Here is a 24,504-nt window from a genome sequence, read left to right on the forward strand (position 1 = left end):
AAATCCCAACCAGTCCAGTACATTTTAAAGCATTGTAGAATTGCTAAAACCGTCTCCTTGTGAACCTCAATCCCGTCGAGTCCAGTCGCCTGTATTCAGTATTCGGAACAGTACATACTTATCAAGGATACCAAGTAGCTGTTCCGATTAAGTACCAGAATTCAATTTGTGCCTATCCCCTGCAGTTTCTGTCCCAATCGTACGCGTTCGAATTCTTGCCTTATCGGATTGTAATTGTCTTGCCCCGAACTGTAAGTTTTAACCTGCAGTATAACAATCACGTTACATGGCTAAAGTAAACTTAGCAATTTGTAGTTACGATCACCAACCCCCTTTTTCTTCTGAGCAATCGGGACTAAGCGCCAGACACCGATACCCCATGGATTATTCCTGGTAAGTCGACCTCACAACAGTATCCCTAAAGGTATACATGTTGCTGAGTGCAACGGCCACAGGGGATCCCTGCACTGACTGCAAGTTCCCTTTCCGTCACCTGAATGTGACCCTTCCGCCTGTTTCTTTTACATGAGGTGTGATTACCTCCCTGTAATTTCTCTCAAAACCCCCCCTCCCTCTCCGCAATGATCCAATGTTCATCCAGCTCCAGTTCCTTAACGCGGTTTTGAAGTTCCTGGAATTGAGTGCACTTTCCGCTGCTGAAGTTAGCAAGAATTGGAGCGGGTCACCCTTCCCCCAACATTCTGCAGGAGAAACAATCAATTGCCATCACCTTCATTCCCACATTTCCAAATTTCTAGACATCTCAAAAATAAAGAATAATACAAAATCAATTACCTTACCAAATATGTTATCTCACTTACTCAGCCGTCTCCAGCTCAGTGCGTGCTCCGCTTATTCACGAGAAAAGTTTTTACATCAGTGATGTAGCTCCCCTCCAGCTCGGTCGTCGTTGTTCCCACTTTTCCTGCAACTGAAAACAAAATAGAGCGCCTGTGCTCTCGAAGCATGTTTTTAAATCAATGATTCACCTCGCCGGCAGCCCCGTGGTCGTCTTTCCCGCTCCTCCTTCTGCTGAATATAAAATCTCAGGAAGACATTCATACTATCAATTTTATAAACCGTTAAGACATGACCGGATTAAGCCAAATTGGAGCAGGCTATTTAAAGCTTGTGCCCGTCACATGAAAATTGAAAGGAAATATAAAGGTTATGGAGAGGGAAGAACTTCGGAGGATCATCCTCACTGGGGAATTAAATGTAGTGTACAAACGATCAGTATTTTAAGAAAAAAATGTTTATTTCATTATCAAAGAAAGCATTAAGGGGCATTTGCAATGTCAAACAACAAATCATCAGATTCCGACAAACGGCGTGGATAATGGAGATCCTGGAGTTGTAAAATATCTGGATTTACAGAAGGAATTTAATAAAATGCCGCAAGAAAAGACTGATACCTCAGATAAGGACATGTGGCTTTGGAAGCAATTCATTGGCTTTGTCCAGTTTTGGGGAAACAAACAATAATGCATCGAAGGAATAGTTAAAAATAAAGCTGAAAATGTGTTGCTGGAAAAGCGCAGTAGCATCCAAGTAGCAGGAGAATCGACGTTTCGGGCATGAACCCTTCTTCAGGAAAACTAGTTAAAAAAAAAACCCAACAACAGGTTATGGTCCAGCAAATTTATTCGGAAGTATTTGCTTTCTGAGCGCAACTCCCTCGTCAGGTGTTTGTGGGGAATTATATTGTAAAACACATAATTTATAGCAGAAGTCTGCAATGGGATGTAACTGATATTATATACTGAAAAATACACGGATTGTTTGTTAAGTCCATCATCTTTTATAATGACCATGTTGGTTAAATCAAAAGACATTTTTATTTAATGTTAGATTCTCACGTGCACTTTAACAATTGGTGTCATGTCGGCCCAGGTAAGGTATTGAAGGCGTTAACTCCTCCTAACGCTGACAATGTCTTAATGATCAGACTGATTTTAATCCAGAAAATGGATTTACAGAATCTTGCATGGATTCCTTCAGTTTTTCAGCGAAGTTAAATATAATTCTGCAAGTTCTCCGAAAGCTAGTGCTTCAAAATAAACCTGTAGTGCTCTAACTAATGTGTGTTTTTTTAAAGTTTGCACAACCCAGTCCAACACCAGCGTCTCCAAATCATTACTACCCTAGACAGAATAAATTAGTCATTTCGTGGTGGGCAATATTTGGGGTGCTATAAATGTCGGTCCTTAGGCCCCAACTTTATAAATGGATATTGTGAATAGACCAATAATTAGCAGATAAGTTTAAAACTATGTTTTCTATTTTGGTCAGAGGAATATAAAGATATCCTTATTTTCTAAAATTGCTTAAGTGCAGACTATATGAGTCAACTCGTACATATCACAGAACGCTCACATGCAGTCCAGCAGGTAAAGAGAAAGGCAAATGCAATTTAAGAGATTATATCTGAAGGAATAGAGTGTAAACGTAAGAGAGTGTTGCTGCAACTGTGCAAGATATTCGTGAGACGGCAAATGTACATTATATGCAGTTCTGGAACCCTGACGTGAGGAGGAATTTGACTGCGTTAGACACAGTTCATAAGCAACCAGATTGCTTCCAAAGATGAAGAGATTGTCGTATGAAGAGATATTGAGCATTTCAGGCCAACATTCTCTGGAATTTAGAAGAATGAGAGGGGATCTCAATAAAGGATGTAAGATGCCAAAGGTGATTGAAAATGTAGATGTGGAGTGGAAATTCCGTCGCGTGAGGCAATCGAGAACAAGCGGTCATAATTTTAGGATAACGTAGAGCAGTTTTAATACAGGTGTAAAGAGATCGTAATTCTGTAAAAGAATTGTGAATCTATGCAAAAGTCCAGAGTGCAGTGGGTTCTGGGACATTGAGTAAGTGAAGGGTTACGGAGAGCGAGCAGGGAAATGGAAATAAGGCCGGAATGACATCAGACGTGATCATATTCAGTGCCGTAGCAGGCTTGAAGAGGACTATTTGCCGATTGATGTTCCTCGTTCTTATTCAGCCCTTCGAGTGTGCTGTACATGATTAGAACATAGAATAGTAGAGCTCAGTACAAGCCCTTCAGCCCTCGATGTTGTGCCGATATTTTATCCTATTGTACACCAGCTTCATTGTTCTTTCTTCCATGTGCGTTCCAAGAGTCGCTATAAAGTCCCCAATGTATTTGGCTCTATCGCCATCGCTGGCAGTGCATTCCACGGACCCGCCACTCTCTGTGTAAACAACCGAACTCTGACATCTCCCTTAAATCTTCTTCCATTCACATTAAATTATATCCCCTTGCAATTGCCATTTGCACTCTGGCAAGAAGTCTTTCGCTATCTAGTCTGAAAATGGAGCAGCGCTTCAAAAGCTAGTGTTTCCAATTACGCCTGTTGGCCTATAACCTTGTGTTGCGTGATTTTAACTTTGTACTCCCCAGTCCAACACCAACATCTCCAAATAGTGGTCCATCTGTGCCTCTCATCATTTTGGATATCTCGATAACGTCACAATTCATTCTTCTTCGCTCCAATGAGAAAAGTCGTAATTTGCCCAACATTACTTCATAAGACATGCCCTCCAGTCCAGCCAGTATCCTGATAAATCCGCTCTGCACCCATTCTAAAACCTACACATATTTCGTGTAATGAGGCTAATGAAACTGCAGACAATACACCAAGTGCAGTCGAGGCAGAGTTTTATAGAACTGTAAAATAGCATAGCAGTTCTTTAACCTATTATCCCAGGAAATGAATGCCAAGAAACAATACGAAATAATAACAACCTTATTAAATGGGATAATAAATTTGAGTAATGGATGGATTTGGACCCTAAGATCTCCCTATTCATCCAGACTGTCACAAAGTTGGACACGTTTACTGAAAGCTGTTTCGTTTGTCAAGGATATTGTGTTGATTTTTTTAATCAGATGTTTCTTAAAAATCTCCCGGTTTAGATTCGTCTGGCTTGGTACAGATATTGAAGGGTATTGAGAGACATTCCTTTGTATGTAAACAAAGAAGACATAAGACCAAAGTGGTCATGTTTTAGAAGTGACCTCTAAAATGAAAGGCGATTAATCAACTTTCTAACTGAGCAGTTCGGTCCAGAACTATTTAGGAGTTCAGCTGTGTAGACAGGCTCTCTCTCTCTCTCTCCTTCGACACTTCGAACTTCAAACTGTCAGCATTTGTTCCATTTAAACAGATTTTTATGGGGTTTGCTTATTGGGACTATTGCATATATTTGGAACAGAATAATTAAGTCTTGTTTGGATAGGCTGACTTCCGTCAGCGATCGCTTTTCTCTACCTTCTGCTTCATTGTTTAATTTTGTGAATACATTGCGTCTGCTTTACAGCCAGGCAGTCAACCTAGGTAGCTAACTCTGCTTATTTTCACTGTACAAGTATCGAATCGAATTGCAAAGTTGTGGTCTGGGCTGCCTGCTTAAGAATGGTTTGACTGGTCTAACTGAGTTCATAACGGTTCGGGGGGCTCTTTGCAAGATTTTAAACAGTGAGTAGTAATTGCCAGTGTCTTTAGTTCAGATTTTTCTTTTCTTGGGTGGACAGCGTTTGGGATAGTAATGATTCTTTCAGTCGCCAAAAGCTTTATGTATTTGGATGTCGTGACTTTGGAAATTTTGCAAAAGATGAAACAGACCAAGTTGCAACAATGAGCAGACAAGCTGGAATTGGAACTGCCTGCTTATGTGAGGAAAGTGGAGATAATTACAGCAGTAGTTTCGAATTTAAAAATTGCTGGATAAACCATCAGAGTCTATACATGCAGCAGGTATTCAGTTGCAAATGAAGCAGTTTGAGTTAGAGACGAGAGATAAGAAAAGCACACCAGAAATGAAACAGATTGAGTTACGATTAAAAGCAGAAGAGAGTGAAAGAAAAGAGAGAAGAAGGTAGAGCAGCAGAAGAGAGGGAGGAAAGAGAGCGCGGAGAAAGAAAAAGGAAGAACATTTGAACTTCAATACTGACATTTCAAAGGGAAAGTCAGGGGAAAAGGCTGGAGATAAAGACGAGGGTATGATTCACAAGCAAGAGAGTGAGCATGAGCAAAGCCCTGGTAGTCAGAAACCGAGTGAGAAACTGTTTGTTAACAGTTATATTCAATCATTTCCAAACTTTGATTAGAAGGATGAGGTAGCCTCTATCCTCTCATTTGAAAAGGTGGCGAACCAGGTGCATTAGCCGGTGGCAATGTGGGTTTTGTTGAAACAAACCAAATGTGGAGGTAGGGCTCGTGAGTTATTCGCTTCATTATCAAAGGAGGTACCTGGGTAGCATGGGGAGGTGAAAAAGACCATGTGCAGTTCACATGAAATATTACCAGATGCCTGCAGATGGTCAAACCAATATTGTGTTCTTAAGGATCACATAGAGTAATTTCGATAGCAGGATAACAGCTTTAAAATTAGAGCAAACCTACGATGCCCTCAGAGAGGTAAATATTTTGAAGAAATTCAAATTCACTGCCTGAAGTATTGCAAACTTCTGGAAGAGCTGAGAGTTAAAAGTGACAATGTTAGCAGCTGAATTCTCTGATGATTATGAGCAGGATCGTTAAACTCGGTTTGGCTTCCAGAATTAAATACAGTGCATGAGGGATAGAAATTGTGGCAAAAAGACTTTCTGACGTGGAAAGTGAAAGGTAGATCTCAGTGAAGATCAGAATACTAACCGACCACACGGTAAAAAAAATCCTTGAGGGGAAGAAAGAAGTTAAAAATTGCGGTGTTTTCATTGTAATAAAGTGGGGCACAGGAAATCACAGTGTTCGTGAGCTAGGAGAAAGCCAGATATAGGAAAACGGCCATGCCTTGAAGTTTTGTTGGACAATTAACAAAAACACAATGGAAGTTAAACAACTTTCTTCATGTCTACGAGATGATCAGAGGTTGGTCAGGGGGAAAGTGCCGGATTTGCTTAATAGTATACATGAAAGGGGAAGGTTTATTCCAATAGGCCAGAAGTAGCAGGGAAATGTGTTACAATATTAAGAGACACAGTATTATCTCAGTCTGTAATGCTGAGAGGTGAGGAAATATGTACTCCAGAGGGACAATTGCCAGAAAAGGTACTGGTAACAGGAATTCATGGTGAAACAAGAAGTGTTCATTTAGGTGAATTGAGGCTAGCGATTCCAGAGAAGAGTGGAGAATTTGTGGTAGGCTGACTGGACAAACTCTCAGCTCCGCGTTAACAATTTGTACTTGCTAATGATATAGGTGATTCAGCAGTAGGCGTGATTGAAAAGCCAGTGGAGAAGCAGCCAACTGAACACATGAAGTATGGTTATCCAGAATGTTTCCCTGATTGAGTGGTCACAAGATCACAGAAGCATAAGCTGAAACAGACGAGGTCAGGGATAAGTCTCAGATAAAGAAGCTGAAATAGCTATATCCAAAAGGTTTTTGAACAGCGAAGAGGGACAGAACGGGTGCAAATAGGTAAGCATGCAGTAACGTTGACTCTGCTAGCCTAATTTCGTCACAGCAGAAAGATGAGATGTCGTAACAGTTGTCACAGAAAACATCTACAGACAAGAAAAGTGAAAGCATCTCTGTGTATTGTTACTTAACAACTGATATCTTCATGAGGAAATTGAAAACATCACACATTCAAGCAGATGAGAAATGAGCAGAGATTCATCAAGTTGTTTTACCATTAGGGTACAGAAGACGGTGGTGCAAGTGATGCATCAACTACGACTTGGAGTTAACTTAGGGGTGAAGAAAGCACTTGCTAAAGTAAAAAGATTTTTTTATTGGCCTGGACTACGCAAGGATGTCGTTGAACTTTCCCAGACATTTCACATATATCAGCTAAACAGAAAACTACAGGCAGTAATAAATCTGCATATTTAATACCTATTTCAGCATTTGAGAAAACTATCAGAAGAGTTTTGATAGATTGTGTAGGCCCACTACATCAACCAGAAAGTGGGAATAAGTATTTATTAACAATAATGGATGTGTCGACTAGATTTCCAGAGACATTCCCATGACGTAACATCACAGCTAAAAGTGCTGCAGGAGAATTACTTATTTTTCTATGAGATACTGTCAACAAAGGAGATCCAGTTAGATCAAGTATCAAACATCGCATCCAAAATATCTAAGAAAGTCATCGATAAATTGGGAACAAAGAAGTTCAAATCTACTGTGTACCATCTAGAATCGCAGGGACCGCTGGACAGATTGCATCAATCAGGAAAGATCATGTTGCGCGCTATTGGTCAGGATTATCCAGAATAATGGGATAAGGCAGCTTCATTATGTACTTTTTTTTTCCGATGAGAGATGCATGTAATGTATCGACCAAATTCAGTCATTTGAATTATTTTTTGTGCATGAAGTAAGAGAGCAGTCAACATTGATTGAAGAGAAACTTATGAGTCAGAATTCAGAGACCATCCATTTGGACTTTACGTCAAGTTTTAGAGAACGATGAAATAAAGCTGGAGAGTTGGTTGGACAACATTTAAAATTATCAGAGCATTCAATGGATCAGGAATGGGTGCGAAATCATAAATGCGCAATCTTATAGTTGGGGATAAGGTATTGGTGCTATTTCCAGCCTTAAAAAGGTTGATGGACCTTATGAAGTCGAGAAGAAATTTATTGAGGTGAACAACTTGATAAGCCCTCCAGACGGGAAAAAACCCCACACAGTGCGTTGTGTATATTCTCAAAGTTATTTTGACAGGGAAGGAAAGAAGAACCAAGTCTAGACGATTCCGATTTGGACATTCATTTAATCAAATTCGCAATGACGAAGTTGGCGAAATTTGGACAAATTGCTAAGTTACTTTCCACAAGAAAATCGAAATGAACTGAAAGAATTGTTGCTATCAAATGGGGAGATATGCGGAAGTACACTGGGAAGTGCTGATCCAATTATGCATGATTTAAAGGTGATGCTTTTCCTATTAAGCAAAATTCTTATGGGCATAACCCTCAAAAGTTGGCATAGGTTCTGAAGGAGATACAGGACATGCTGCAAGATAACATAATCGAAATCAGTTACAATAACTGGAGTTCACCCAAAGTCATGGTTCCAAAGCCAGATGGAAACCAACGGGTATGTGTGGACTATCGAAAATGCAACGCCGTTACAAAGACTGATGCGTATCTAATTCTACAGTTGGAGGACTGCGTCGAAAACGTGGGCCAAACAACTTACATTTCTAAGTTGAACTTTTGCAAAGGCTACTGGCAAGTAGTTCTGTTAGAAAGTGCTAAGGGGATTTCGGCTTTTATAACGCCAAATGGACGATTTCTCTTCAAAGGTATGCCATTCGGTATGAAAAACTTTCCAGCCACGTCTTAGTGACTGATAAAAAAGGTCGTTTTCGAATTATCTGATTGTGTGGTGTATATTGATGACGTGGTGACTGTCAGTCAGTCACAGAAAGAACATTTACAGCATTTCTCAGAATTGTTCGACAGACTTCCGAAGGCAAGCTTGGTGGTAAATCTAGCTAAGACTGAATTTGCCAATGCCCAATGCACTTTCCTGGGCCATTATATTGAACATGGACAAATGGCCTCACGGGATGCGATGACGAATGTAATTGGGGAATTTCCCACACGGTCAATGAAATAAGCCACACTCTAGTTCCTTGGAATCGAGCGAAATTTACTGAAAACTTGTGCCAAATTTTAGAAGAGTTAAAAAAAAAGCAAGACGTTTCAGCAGTCAGGGAATACCAAAAGACGTTTAACAGACTACAAACCATGTTAACCACTGCCACCGTATTAGCCATACTGGATTGCAGGAAGCCTGTCAATGTGACTGTCGATGCCAGTGATGTGGATGTTGTTGCGGTTCTCCTGCAGGAGGATGACGAGGGGATAGAAAACGAACAATTTTCCAAGAAGCTGAACTATCATCAAGAGAAATATCCAACGGTGGAGCAAGAGACTTTAAGATCCGGGTGTTTTGACAACTAACTGGATTTTGGAAGGATTTTAAATATGAAGCCACCTTTTGGCATTGATGGTTCATTTTTTAAGGGTGGGGGGAGGTGTCCCAAATGTGGTTACATTATCCTAAAAACACTTTTGTTTCCTCAAGTATACTTTGAACAAGTTTGTTTTGTTTTTCAGAAAGTTCGTAAATATTTTTCAGTTCCGATTAGTCTGGTTTGGTACAGAGATTAAAGGGATGCCTTTTTGTTTTTATTTAAACACATGAGACTTCAGGCCAAAGTGGTCATGTTTTAGAAACTATCTGTATAATGAAAGGGGAGTGGTCAACTCTGTAGTTGAGCAGTTCAGTTCAGAACTAGTTTGGAGTTCATCTGTGTGGACGTGCTCTCTCTCTGCTCCTGCCCTTTTATCTTCAGCGTGTAAGCATTTGTTCAATTTATAAAGGTTTTGTAAGGTAGGGTTGTTTATTAGGACTGTTGCATATATTCCAAACAGTAGAAAGGTATCAGGTTTGGATAGACGGAGTTCTGTTGGTCTTTTTTATTCTGTTCTTTGTTTCTCAGTGTGTCATTTTATGTTTGTTTTTATGTTTAAAAACGCTTATTTACTCAGGTTAATTTTCACCGAACGAAACAAATTGCAAAGGTCTAGTCGAAGCTCCCTGCGTCAAAATATTTGGAATAGTCTGACCTTGTCCAGAACGACGATGCCAAGAATCCTGCCTTTAACCCTGTATTCTGTATTCACATTCGACCTTCCAAAATGAATCATTTCACACTTTTCAAGATTGAAGTACATCTGCCACTTGTCAGACAAGTTCTGCATCCTGTCAATGTCCCGCTGCAAACTCCAACTCTATACATTATACAAAACTCCATCAAACGCCATGTCATCGGTAAAATTTGTAATTCACCCATCCACGTGCTCATCCAAAATATTTCTAAAACGCACAAAGAACAGAGATCTCAAAGGCGATCTCTGTGGAACATTACCAACCAACAAGCTCCAGGCTGAATCTGTTTTTCCATCGACAAACACCCACTGTCTTCTATGCGTCAACCAATTCTATATCCACACAGCCAGATTTCCGTGTGCCACGTCTCCATAGTTTGTAAATGAGCCTAACGTGGGAAACCTTTTTAAACGCCTCGGGAAAATCCATTTACACCAAATCCACTGCTCTAGCTTCATCAATGTGTTGCATCATAACCTCAAATAATTCAACAAAGTGTGTGAGCCGTGAACTACCTTTCACAAATCCATGTTGAATATCTGTAATTAACTATCATTTTCCAAGTAATCCTTTCTCTCAAAGTCCTCTCCAATAATTTGTCCATCAACGACATTAGACTGACTGGTCTACGGTTCCCAGGAATATCTTTTTTTCCCTTTTCTGAACAAGGGAATAACAGTTGCCTCCCTCCAATCATCTGTCACTACTCCAGTCGACAGTGAGAATACAAAGATCAATATCAGTGGCGTAGCAATCTTTTCTCTCGCTTCACGTATTCGCATGGTCGAGAGACTTAATTAGCCGATGTTTTTGAATGATTTGGGTGGGAATGTACAAGGCATGATTAGTAAGTTTGCACAATACACGAAAATACACAGTATCATGGACAGTGAGTAAAGGTATCAGAAATTGCAGCAGGATCTGGATCAACTTGGGAAGTTGGCTGAGAAATTGCAAATATAGTTAAATATAGATAATAAAGATAAGTGTGAGGTATTGCATTTTGCAAAGTCACATTAGGGTCGGGGTTCTATGGCGAATGTTTCAGTCTTAAGGAATGCAGTGAACAGGGGGTATATGAGTTCAGGTACACGGTCAAAAGTAGACAGCACAATGAAGAAAGCTTTTGGCACACTGGCCTTCATCTGTCAGGATACTGGGTATGGAAGTTATTTTGCAGTTGTACAGGGCATTGGTGAGGCCGCACTTGCAGTATTGTGCAATGTTAGAGGGGAAAGAATAAAAGGGAACCTGAGGGGCAAGTCTTTTACACAGAGGGAGCTACGCATATTGAATACGGTGCCAGCAGAAATGGTTGATGCGGGTACATTAACAACATTCAAAAGGCGTTTGGATAAGTGCATGGATAGCAAAGGTTTAGAAAGATATGGGGTAAGTTCAGGGAAATAGGTTTTGCGTGAGTGGGCATTTTGTTCGGCATGGACCAGTTCGGGCAGAAGAGACTTTCTCCGTTCTGCAGGACTCTATGAATCCATCAGTGAACCTGACCACAGCTCGAGACCTGTAAAGCTGTCAGACAGAAGTTGCAGGTGGTCATAAAGTTGTCAGGATCATCAGAAGCATCTCTCAATTCAGACATTATACAGGAGGAGTATGACACAACCTTGGGACCTTCTGCCATTATTTAAACCTTTAAGTCACCTTAACAGTGGAAGCAAAGCCAAGTGAAAATAGCGCAGAAGAAAAGCTACTCACCATTCAACAGCCACTCACTTACCTGCTGCCTGTGAAATCACAGTTCAGTTTCCTTTTACTTTACCGTTATGCTCATACCTTCCTCGTTCGACTCCCTTACTTCGCTGATTGTCGTCCTCCTAACCATAGCCCGATATTCACTTCTGCCTACACTTAGACGTCCAGCAAAATTTCAAACACAAAGCAGCCATTCTCGAATTGGCTGCTCTAAAATGGCCACTCTGCTCGTTTGCTTTGTTATTTGTTTCTGGGCAGTGGCTGAGACAACTCCTATCAGAGTCCTCTTCATTTGCTTCTCAGACTTTGTTGGTCACCCTCACACTGTTCACTGACACCAGTTCTTCTGCACTCACTCCTGAATTGCAGTGAATCAGATCGCCTCCCAAAATCTTCCGCAGTCGCTTGTCATCAATGTCTTCTGTTTTTGGGACAAGGGCGTCTCTGGCTGGACAGCATTTATTACCCATCCCTAGTTGCACTTGAGAGGATGGTGCAGAACAGCCTTCTTGAACTGCTGCCGTCCCTTAGGAACCGACTCCGGGATTTTGATTCAGCAACGGTGAAGGACAACGACATATTTTCAAGTCAGGCTGTTGTGTGTCTTGGTGAGGAACTTGCACGTGCTAATGTTTTGATGTATCTGATGCCCTTCTCCACCTTGGCAGAAATTATAGTTGGTTTGGAAGGAGCTATCTAAAGATCTTTGCTGAAGTTTCACAGTTTCATTCTTGTAATGAAACACATTGCTGCTACTGAGTGTCACTGGACGCTTGTGGACGTCATGTCAATCAGGCACGCTGTTTTGACCTGGATGGTGTCAAGCTGCCTCAGTGTTGTTGTAGATGCATACAACCAAAGAAATAGAGATTTGTTCATCACACTCCTGACTTATGTTGTTGTAGATGTTTTACTGAGTCAGGAGGTAAGTTGTTCATCACAGTATTCCTAGCCTCTGACCTGCACATGTAGCAACTGTCCTTATGTGCATGTCCAGTTGAGATTCTGGTCAATGATAACCGAAAGGACGTTGATGCCACGGGATTGATAATCACAATTATGTCGAAAATTGAAATGGTAACGCCATTGAAAGTCAGGGTGCAGTCGTGAGATTTTCTCTTAATGGTGACAGTCATTTCCTGGCATTTGTGTGGCTACGCAATGCTACTTGGTACATGGCAGCACAAGCCTGGATGTAGCCCAACTCTTGCACATGGACTGCTTCAGTATTTGAAAAATGAAACTTATAGAATACTACCGTGTCGAAGCAGGCTATTCGGCTCATCACATCTACACTGACCATCTTAAGAGTAACCCTGCCCAACACACCCCACCACACTGTTCCGAGAACATCGCTTTTCCCATGGCTAATTTCCAGTCGCCTACACATCCATGAACATTGTGACCAATTTACACTGGCCAATTCATCTGTCCTCATCTTTGGACTATGGGAGGAATGCGCTGCAGCCAGAGGAATTCATGCAGAGGAAGGAAGAATATGCACATTCCACACAGACAGTCATCTGATAGTGGAATCTAAACGTGCTGCCGTAAATTGTGCTGAACATTGTGCATTCAGTTACAAACATCCCTACTTTTGACCGTATGATGGAGAGAAGGTCGTTGAAGAAGCGGCTGGAGATTATTGGCCGAGGACACTATGCAAATATACTCGTGAAGTAATGTACTAGATCCGAGATGACTGACCTCCACCACTCTCAACCATCGTCCTATGTGCCAGGATTGACTCCAAGAAACGGAGAGCTTGCTCTGATACTCACTGGTTACACTTGTGCTTCTACTCCTTGATGCAAAACCTAGTCAAATGCAGTCTTGATGCCAAGTGTGTCACTCTCACGTTACCTCTCGAACCACTTGCCTATGTTTGAAAGAAGGCTGCAATAAGGTCAAGAGCTGAGTGGCCCTGGCGCAACTCAAAAAGGGCTTCACTGAGCAGGTTATTGTTGAGCAGGCACTATTTGATAAGCACTGTTGATGATCCCTACTATCACTAACCTGCTTATCAAGGGTAGGAAAATGGGACGTAATTGACCTGGTTGGATGTGTCCTGCTTTTCGAGTACAGGACACATATGGGCAATTTTTCATTTTGTCAGGTAGATGCCTGTGCTGCGACTGTACTGGAAGAACACAAGTCTTCAGTACTATTGCTGGAACATTATCAGGGCCCAAAATCTTTGCATGATCCTCTGCATTCAAACATTTCATGATATCACATGGAGTGAATCGAATTGTACAAAGACTTGATTTGGAGATGCCGGTGTTGGACTGGGGTGCACAAAGTTAAAAATCACACAATACCAGGTTATTGTCCAACAGGTTTAATTGGAAGCACACTAGCTTTCGGAGCTACGCTCCTTCATCAGTTGATATTGATGAAGGATGAAGGATGAAGGACCGTCGTTCTGAAAGCTAGTGTGCTTCCAATTAAACCTGTTGGGCGAGAACCTGGTGTTGTGTGATTTTTAACTTTGTATAAAGACTGATATCTTTGATGCTGGGGCCAGTGAAGAAGGCCTTGGTAGAACATCCATCTGGCACTTCAGTTGGAAGATTGATGCAAATGCTTCAGTTATATCTTTTTCCGCTGATGCATTGGTCTCTTCCATCATTGAGGGTTAAGATACTTGTCGAGCCTCCTCCTCCAATGAGTTATTCAACTGCACGTTCCCGTTCGAAATTGATGTAGTTGGGGTGTAGACTTTAGATCTAAACTGTTGATTGTGGACATGCTTAATTCTATCATCTGCTGCTTACGTTGTTTGGTGTGCAATTAGTCCTATTTGGTACCTTCACCAGGTGGACACCTCAATTTTAATTATGCCTGATCATCTCCTGGCATGCTCTTGTGCACTCTCCATCGAATAAAGGTGGGTTCCGTGGCTTGAGGATCATGACTGAGGTAATGATATCCCGGCCATGAGGTTTCCAGTTGTGCTGAAGTACAGCTCTGCTGCTATTGATGCCCACTGCGTCTCATGGATGCACAGACTTGAGGTGCTAAATCTGTTCAAAGTCTGTCACATTTAACAAGGTCTGTGTGCTACAGAACACGATGAAGAAGATCGCAATGTTAAGGCAGTACTTCATCTACCCAAGGAACGTGAATTAGTCACTCTTACAGATACTATTTACCATCATGGACAGATGCATCTGCAGCTGGCATATAAGTAAGGATGAGTTTGAGTTTGATAATATTGTTGTCACATGTCCAGGATGCAATGAACAGTGTTGTTTTTCCTGCTGTACAGACGGATCAGACCATAATAAGTGCATAAGGGTCGCAAACCGAGTGTTAAGTATAATGTTTCAGAGTGTTACAAGGGGACATAAATTTAAGGTGAAGGGTGAAAGGTATAGGGGAGATGTCAGGGGTGGGGTCTTTACCCAGAGAGTGGTGGGGGCATGGAATGTGGGAGTGGTAGGGTCAGAATCTTTTGTGGCCTTTAAGCGGCAATTGGATAGGGACATGGATGGGTGTTTAAGCTAGGACAAATGTTCGCAACAACATCGTGGGCCTAAGGGCCTGTTTTGTGCTGTATCGTTCTATGTTCTATGCTACAGCTGCAGAGAATGTGCTGAGAGAGATCAAAATTACCATTTGAGGAGTCAGTTCAAAAGTCTAACAAAATACGGGAAGAAACTGTTATTGAATTTGTTTGCGTGTGCATTCAAACGTTTATATCTTCTGCCTGACGGAACAGGTTCGAAGAAAATATAACCTGAGTGGGAGGGGGTCTTACATTATTTATTTTCCCGCGGCAGCAGGACGCATGTATTGAGTCAATGAATGGATGACTGGTTTAAAAAAAATGGAATGGACTGTGCTGCCAAATTCCTGTAGTCCCTTGTGGTATGGAGGAGCAGATGTCAAACCACACTGTGTTGCCTCTTGAGAGGCTGGTTTCTACGATTCATGTATAAAATTGGTAAACGTCTTTGTGGACATGCCAACTTTCCTTTGCCTCCCGTGGAAGCCAAGAAGTTGTTGTACTTTCTTGACTTGGAAATGCCGGTGTTGGACTGGGTGCACACAGTTAAAAATCACAGAACAACAGTTTATTATCCAACAGGTTTAATTGAAAGCACTGGCTTTCGAAGCGCCGCTCCTTCATCAGGTAGTTGTGTAGCATACTAAGAAGTGAAACTGTCATAGTATTCGAGCAGACAAAAGAGTCAACAAACAATCAAGATAATTTTCAATGTATGATTTAGGTTACATCACATTGTAAACTTCTGCTATAAATTCTGTGTCTTTCAATTGTGTCCTCCATAACCACCTGATGAAGAAGCGGAACTCCAAAAACTACTGCTTCCAATTAAACCAGTTGGACTATAACCTGGTGGTGTGCGATTTTTAATTTTGAACTTTCTTGACAGTTGCATCAGCATGGCTGGAGCAGGATAAATTATAATTGATCATCTCTTCCAGGAACTTGACACTCTGTACTTTCTCTGGCTCAGCATCATTCATGAAGAAAAGTGTGTGTCCTGTACTCCACTTCTAAAAGTCAATGAATGGCTCCTTATTTTTTTCTGATATTGATGGAGAGTGAGCTATCTTTACACCATCCTGCAAAACTCTCTTTCTGGTATACTGTCTTGCTGTTGTTTGAATTCTGACCTACAAATGTGGTGTCGTCAGCAAATTTGCAAACGCAATTGAGGCGGAATTTGACCACGCAGTTGTCAATGTATAATGTTGAGGACCAATATGCTTTTTCCTCTTCTTGATTCTCTCCACACCTGCTGCAACCCATTCTATCAGCTTTGTCCTTTACAATCCAACCTTTGCGTTCAGACGTGCTCCTGCCAAACCAATCCTGGAGATGGACGCAGAAATGCTCCACCCAAATTAAATTTGTCCTATTGCCTCCCTCAGTGTTTCTTCCAAACAGTGTTCAACAAGAAGGAATACTGATTCATTAGCCAAGGCAGGGTGGAACGTAGAACAGGATGCATACAGTGATGGTTGATGATTTTGGCTGAGAAATTGTCTTGATAATGTGATTCCATAAGAAAGACTATGTCAGGCTGTTGCTTGACTAAACTGTGAGATAGCTATCCCAAGTTGGACACAAGCCCCCAGATGTTTGTACGAAGAACTATGCTGGGTCAAAAAGGTTGTTTCTGCAATTGTCTTTTCATTGCTTATTTCGATACTAAGTGGTCCGTGCAGATTAATTTCTCTGTAGAGACTGTGTAGAGATGGAGAAAACTAAGTGGCTTGCTCGGCCATTTCGGAAAACAGTTGAATCAATCACATTCCTGCGGCTCTGGTGATTAATATTGCACAATCAGGATGGTGAACCAGGTTTGAGGTACTGAATATCCTACTCTTGCTCAAATACGTAGCTACTACTAAATCCATGAGAGAATATGAGGCTGTGATATCTGAGGTGCAGAAAGCCACACACATCACATCTTATTGCAGATTTAACCAATCTTAGAACAAGATGGAGTGAGCACTTGAGAAGAGTAGAAGTGTCATTCAGCTGGGAAGACGATCATGGTTCAAATGCCACCTGATTCCAGAAGACTGTTATACGTTTTGATTAAAAAATCAATTTTCAATTAAAGGACTCACAGTTAGTGATGGCCTGCATTTGTAGTCACCGATAGCCATAGCCTTAGACATTGGCAGGCAGCTCTCATGATCTGCGAACGAGTTACGCAAAACATTTTCGTGGGCTTATCACACAATCTTAGAGTGGTTGCAAAAACTGTGGACGTCATTCATCCCATCGCATTTGTGCCGGATCGCTCCAAAGCCAGTTCAGTCCTACTCCTGCACCTCTCACAGCAAATGGGGATTATTCTCAGTACATCCCGAGTTTGTGTGTGCATGAGGCATGTGTGCATATTCTCTGGATAACAGATCACTGTGCTCACATCTGTGGACCAGATGCAATTTTTTTTTTAACTGAACAACTGGCACTAATTCATTCTGCGGTTGTTCTGTTCTTCATTGTCTACGAGAAGCCCACTGATTAACCTGAGAGTTAGTTTGTATTGCCGAGCGAATAGCCAAAGAATTTAAGCCATATTTATCAAATGTTGAATGAAATCAGAAGCTATTCTTGCGATTTTCTTTGTTTAATACTGTTGTGGATACGGCTGGGGCGGTACGAATTATGAGGGGTAAGAAATGGGGTACAGAGTCTATCCCTGTTGCTCAGAATGGAAGGGTGGAGTAAAGCAGACCATTGCTAATTGGGGACTCCGCAGTTAGGCGGACAGATAGGAGGTACTGTGGGAACGAGACAGTCTCAGCTTTTTGCATTGCCTGCCAGGTTTCAGAGTTAGTGAATTCCTGGATCGTGTGTTGGGATTCTTTAGGTTGAGGGGCTCAAGCCCCAAGTTGTGGTCCACAGAGGAACTATCGATATAGATAGGAAAGGGATGGGGATTTATGGAGGAACTCCAGGGAGCGAGTGTGGAAGCTGAGTAGTAGTAAGATCAGAGAGGGGTTCGGACACCTGAATAAGTAGGGCTCATTCTGGGATCAGTGGAAACTTTTCAAATAGAATGGTCTACACCTGAACCAGAGGGGTACCAATTTCCTGAGATGGGAATGTTTGCAAATGCTATTTGGTATGGTTTCAATTAATTCAGCAGGGGGCGGTGGGCACAATTTGTCGTTCCTGTGTTCAGGACGTTCAGAGTAGTGAGGTCAGAATTTTGGTTTCAAGGTCGTAAGAGTTCATGGACAAGCAGGAAGGTGGTTCTGAAGTGTATTTATGTCAATGCCAGGAACATCTGAAATAAGGTGGTTGAGCTTGTAACATGGATTGGTGTCTGGGACTTTGATGTTGTGGCCATTTCGGAGGCATAGATAGAACAGAGACCGAAATGGTTGTTTCAGGTTCGAGGATTCAGATTTTTCAGTAAGAACAGAGAAGGTGGTAAAGGATGGGGAGTTGGCATTGTTAGTCAAGGACAGTATTACGGTATAAGTACGGATGTTTGAACACTCGTCTACTGAGGCACCATCGGATGAGGTTGGAAACAGGAAAGGAGAGTTTACCCTGCTGGGAGTTATGTACAGGGCTCAGAATAGTTCCAGAGAGATAGAAGAAAGGACAGGAAAGACAATTCTGGATAGGAGTGAGAGCAACATTGTAGTTGTTACGGGAAGATTTAACTTTCCAAATATTGACTGGAAACACCGATAGTTCTAGTATAATAGATGAATCAGTGTTTGCCCAATGTCTGCAAGATATTTTCTTGACATAGTATGCAGAAAAGCCAACAAGGGACGCTACCACATTGGATTTTGTAATGGGCAATGATCATGGCCAGGTGTTAAATTTGTAGGTGAGCACTTTGATTATGTTTACATTAACGATGAAAAGGGATAGATATACAATGTAGGGCACGAGTTAATTCAACCATGGGATGCTTTAGGTATGATTTGGGATCCATAGGATGGGGAAGGAAACAGCAGTAGATTGGCACGTTTGAAATGTGGAAATTATTCACCGAACAGCGACTGCGTGTCCTTCATAAATATGTACCGGTTTGGCGGAGAGGAAGTGTTGGAACGAGGGAGCGATGGTTCCGTAAAGAATTTGAATTCTTGTCAATGGGAAGAAGGAGGGTTATGTAAGGATGAATCATGAAGGTTCAGTCATGGCGTTTGAGAGTTGCACGTTTGCCAGAAAAGACCTAAAGAGAATGATAAGAAGAGTCGGAAGGGGACATGAAGAACTCACTGGCAGGTGGTAACAAAGAAAACCCGAAAGCTTTTTATCGGTAAATCAAGAATAAAAGAAAGCATTCAGAAATATTAGGGCCAATCAAGGATAGTAGTTACAAGTTGTCCGTGGAGTTTGAGGAGATATGGTAGTGTGAAATGAATGTTTTTCGTGAGTATTCACACTTGAAAGATACAATGTTGTCGAGGAGAATACTGAGATACCGGCTACTGCTGGCATAGATTCAAAGTCACAGAGGTGTACAGTTTGCAAACAGACTATTCGGTCCAACCCGTCCACGCCAAACAGATATCCCAACCCAATCTATTTCCACCTCCCAGCACTTGGCCCATATTCTTCTACATCCTTTCGATTCAAATAACCATCCAAATGCCTTTTAAATGTTGCAATTTTATTAGCCTCCACGACTTGTTCTGGGAGCTCATTCCATAAATGTACCACCCTCTGCGTTAAAAAAGTTGCCCCTTAGGTTTCTTTTATATCTTTCCCCTCTCACCGTCAACCTATGCTATCTAGTTCTGGACTCCGCCATCCCAGGGAAAATACTTTGATTATTTATCCTATCTGTGCCCATTATACGTTTGTAAACCTCTATAATGTCACCCCTCAGCCTCCGACGCTCCAAGGAAAAGAGCCGCATCCTTTTCAGCATCGCCCTACAGCTCAAATCCTGCAACCATGCCAATACCCTTGTAAATATTTTCTGAACCCTTTCAAGTTTCACACATCTCTCCGATAGGAGTGAGAACAGATATTCCAACAGTGGTCTAACCAATGTCCTGTACAGCCGTAAGAATACCTCCCATCTCCTGTACTCAATATTCTGAATGATGAAGGAAAGCATAGCAAACGCCTTCTTCACTATCTTATCAATAGAGAGTCCACTTTAAAAGAGCTATGAACCTTCACTCCAAGGTCTCTCTGTTCAGCAGCACTCCCTAAGAAATTACCATTAAGTGTATAGGTCCTGCTAAAATGTGGTTTCCCAAAACGCACTTATCTGAATTAAACTCCATCTTATACTTCTCAGCCTACAGGCCCATCCGATCAAGATCCTATTGTAATCTGAAGTAACCTTCTTCGCTGTCCACTACAACTCCAATTTTAGTGTCATCAGCAAACTCGATCTCTTATGATCACAAACAAATCATTTACATAAATGACGAAAACTAATGGACCCAGCATCGATCTTCGTGGCACTCCACTGGTCAAAGGCCTCCAGTCTGAAAAACAACCTCGTTCCCAAGAAGAGGTGTTAGCAATTCTGGGAAGTTTGAAAATAAATAAATCCCCTGGCCGTATGAGATTTAGCTCAGCAAACACTGGGAAGTCAGGTAGGAGATTGCAGACCCTTCCGGTTTGATATTTATACATCGCCATTGTATGATGGAATATTCACAGAAGAATAGAGGATAACAAATGTTGTTTCCTTGTTGAAGAAGGGGAGTGGAGATAACTCTGTTATTTATAGACCAGTGAGCAATATTTCGGTTGTCGATACAGTTTTAGAAAAAGCTCTGAGAGATAGGATTTATCATAACCTAGAGAGGAACAAATTGACGAGGGATAGTCAGCACGGTTTAGTGAAAGGTACTTTTGCCTTACAAACCTTGCTGAGTTCATTTCCATGCTGACCAACCAGGTGAATGAGGGTAATGCGGTTGTTGTGATGTATATGGATTTCATTTTGACGATTGTTAAGGCTCTGCACGGTAGGCTATTTCACCAAATAATGCAGCTTCGGATTAAGGTTGATTTAGCGGTTTGGATCATTAAATGGCTAGCTGAAAGAAGACAGAGGATCGTGGTTGATAGGACATGCTCATCCTGGAGTTTCGTTGCGAGTGGTGTAACGCAAGGATCCGTTTTGAGGCAACTGCTGTTTGTCATTTTTTAAATGACCTAACTGACGGCGTATAAAGATGAGTATTAAAGTTGTGGATGACACGAAGGTCGGTGGAATTGTGGGTAGTACTGAAGAGTGTTGCACATTATAGAGGGACATAGATAACCGGCAGATCTGGGCTAAGTGGTGGAAAATGGAGTGGAATGTAGAAGAGTGTAAGGTAATTCACTTTGAAAGGAACAACACGAAATAAGAATTAAAAATCACACAACACCAGGTTATAGTCCAACAGGTTTAACTGGAAGGACACTAGCTTTCGGAGCGACGCTCCTTCATCAGGTGATAGTGGAGGGCTCAATCCTCACACAGAATTTATAGCAAAGATTTACAGTGTGATGTAACTGAAATTATACATTGAAAAATTGATTGTCTGTTAAGATTTCATCTGTTAGAATACACTGACAGTTTAACTTCTTTCATGTGTAAATCACAAACCCGGAGTTATCTCACTTTTTAGATTAGATTCAATCTAAACATCATGGCACAGACAGAGAACACAGGGGGCCAACGCCTTCAACATATTGTCCAGCTATCACCATCGTTAACAGCTAACCCGAGAATTCAACAAGTTTTCTGATTTACCCATGAAAGAAGAGACACTATCACAGTATTCTCAAAGATGAAAGGCTGAACAGACAAGCAAATTCTCAATGTATAATTTCAGTTCCATCACGATGTAATTTTTTGCTATAAGATCTGTGTTAGAGTTGAGCCCTCCACCATCAGCTGATGAAGGAGCGTCGCTCCGAAAACTAGTGTGCTTCCAATTAAACCTGTTGGACTATAACCTGGTGTTGAGTGATTTTTAACTTTGTTCACCCCAGTCCAACACCGGCATCTCCAAATCAGGAATAAAGAGTACTGCACTCATGGTAACATTCTTGTCAGTGTAGATTAGCAGGCATGTCTTGGTGTCTAAATACATAGATCCCTAATATATTTGCCACCAGCTTGATCAGGATGTTCAGAAGACATACCATGCGTTAGCTTTTATGAATAGAGGCATTGAGTGGCTCTGGTGCAGCCACATTTAGAGTATTGCCTACAGTTCTGGTCACCACATCATTTGAATGTTGTGGCAGCTTTGGAAAGGGTTCAGAGGAGGTTTACGACAAATGTAACCTGCAATAGATGGAAGGTCTTTTGAGGAAAGTACTTGGGACTTGACGCCATTTTCGTTAGAGGGAAGAAGGTCGAGAGGTTTCTTAAATGAGACGTATAAGATAATCAAAGATGTAGACAGGTAGATAGTGAGAGCCATTTTGCTCGGATAGTGAGGGGACATAGCTTTACATTGGGTGGTGATAGATTCAATACACATGTCAGAGATTATTTCTTTACTCACGGAGTCGTCAGAGCGTGGAATGCACGGCCTGCAATAACAGAAGGCTCGTCAACTTTAAGAACATTTAAGTCTTCATTCGATAAATATATGGATGGAAACAGAATTGTAGAGAATAGATGGGCTTCAGATTGGTTCCTCCTGACGGCACAACATCGACGGCAGAACGGCCTGTACTGCGCTGTCATGTTCTCTGTTCTCTGTATTATGTTGAATATGGGGCTATAGATTCGCACAGTGTATACTAAGAATCGTACAGCTATTATTAAAATCAGGAAAATTAGTTTCTGTATGAATTCGGAGTAGGCTATTCCATCCCTCAGCTTGCTGCATCATTTGATAGGATCATGGTTGATCTGATTATGGCAGCACTTTTATTTTCATGTCTCTCCATTATAACTCCTAACTGCCTTATTACAGTTAGCCAGCATGACTTTATGTGAAGCAGTCTCACACACTTGATTGAGTTCTTTGAGGAAGTGACGATGGTGATTGACAGTGGTACGGCCGTGTATGTTGTCGACATGGAGATACTAAAGTATGTTAAAACATACCTCATAGTAGATTTGCTCAGAAGCTTCAGTTACATGGAGCCTATGCTGAGTTGGCAAGTTGGATGCAAAATTCACTTGGTCATAGAAGACATAGATAGTTGTGCGGGCTGTTTTTTTTCTCATTCGGGGCCTGTGGCCAGTCGTATTTTGCAAGCTGTTTGTTATAGATACAATTCGTCTGGATGGAAATACAGATGGACTAATGAGTAAGTTTGCAGATGACATGCAAGTTAGTAGAGATGTGGATAGTGAGGAAATCTATAAGAACATAAGAAACTGGCGTTGGAGTAGGTCATCTGGACCCTTGAGCCGAGGACTAGATATCAATCAAGAAGTGGACACTCGGGATATATTATTCTTGACAATTTGACAGAACGGACCCAGGGGAGTCACACAGTGTCGAGTGCTGCAATTTATATCAATGATTTGGAGGAGTGGAATTGATGCATTATCACTATGTTTGACGATGGCGTCAAAATAAATAGAAAATTAAATTATCTAGAGAAGACAGAGAATCTGATAACAGATATAAACAGGTAAATTCAACGTAAAATAGTTTGGAACGTAGCATATATTACGAAACATAACCTGTCCTTGTTTTCATTAGCGTAAAAGGCAGTCGTTTCTTAAATGGGGAGATTCAGATTAAATTAGAAACAGACAATTGACTGAACAATTTCGAGAAAACGTAACGGAAAAGGTACCGTTGATTGAGACTTCCTTGAGGAGTGAGATGTTGAAGGTTCCAAATCACATTAAGTTTGAATAAAGGCATTACCAGTTCAGTCGAAATGGTGCGTTATATCAAGTTCTTAGTCTGCCTCACATAAACAGATCAAATACCAAACACTGAGGCAAGATGACAGCCCACCATGGATAGCTGTGCTGACGATGCTCGCGCACTTCTCAGTAAACTGGGCTATCTGCTCAGCATGGGGAGCATTGCAAACTTTGACAGTACATTGCGTCTATACTTTCAACTAGATATAATTTTAGCGTGATGTCCGTTACACAACGTGGAGTATCGACTGATATTTTCTTGTGCCAGTATTAGGATTCAGTTGTGTCAGAATATTGGCATCATTAAGATTATATTCCATAGTTGAAGGGTCAAATAGCAGACGGGATTAGCCCATAACGTATATGGGAACGTGTGAATTGTAAGAAGTAGAAATTATCAGGTTATGGCTAATGTGATAACAATAGTAGCGATTCGTGTGTTTCATCCTCAGATATTTTCCAGGGATGAGATGGAGCCAGAGGAAGAAAATATAGTTTGTGATCAGAGTAGAAGACAGTGAGTTCAATGTTCTCGATATTTAAGATTTGGGAGGTGCCAGTGTTGGACTTGGGTGTACAAAGTTAAAAATCGCACAACACCAGGTTCTCGTCCAACAGATTTAATTGGAAGCACACGAGCTTTCGAAGAGACGCTCCGAAATCTAGTGTGCATCCAATTTACCTATTGGACTATAACCTGGTGTTTTGTGATTTTTAAATCGATATTTAAGTAATAAGAAGAGTGATACAATTGTGCAACGTTTTCAGCTGAGAATGATTTTTTTAGGTAAAGATCGTGTCCCA

Source organism: Chiloscyllium plagiosum, unplaced genomic scaffold (genome assembly GCF_037043375.1).
Source record: "Chiloscyllium plagiosum isolate Xiang-an unplaced genomic scaffold, Cpla_swu_hap1 HiC_scaffold_40, whole genome shotgun sequence".
NCBI lineage: Eukaryota > Metazoa > Chordata > Chondrichthyes > Orectolobiformes > Hemiscylliidae > Chiloscyllium > Chiloscyllium plagiosum.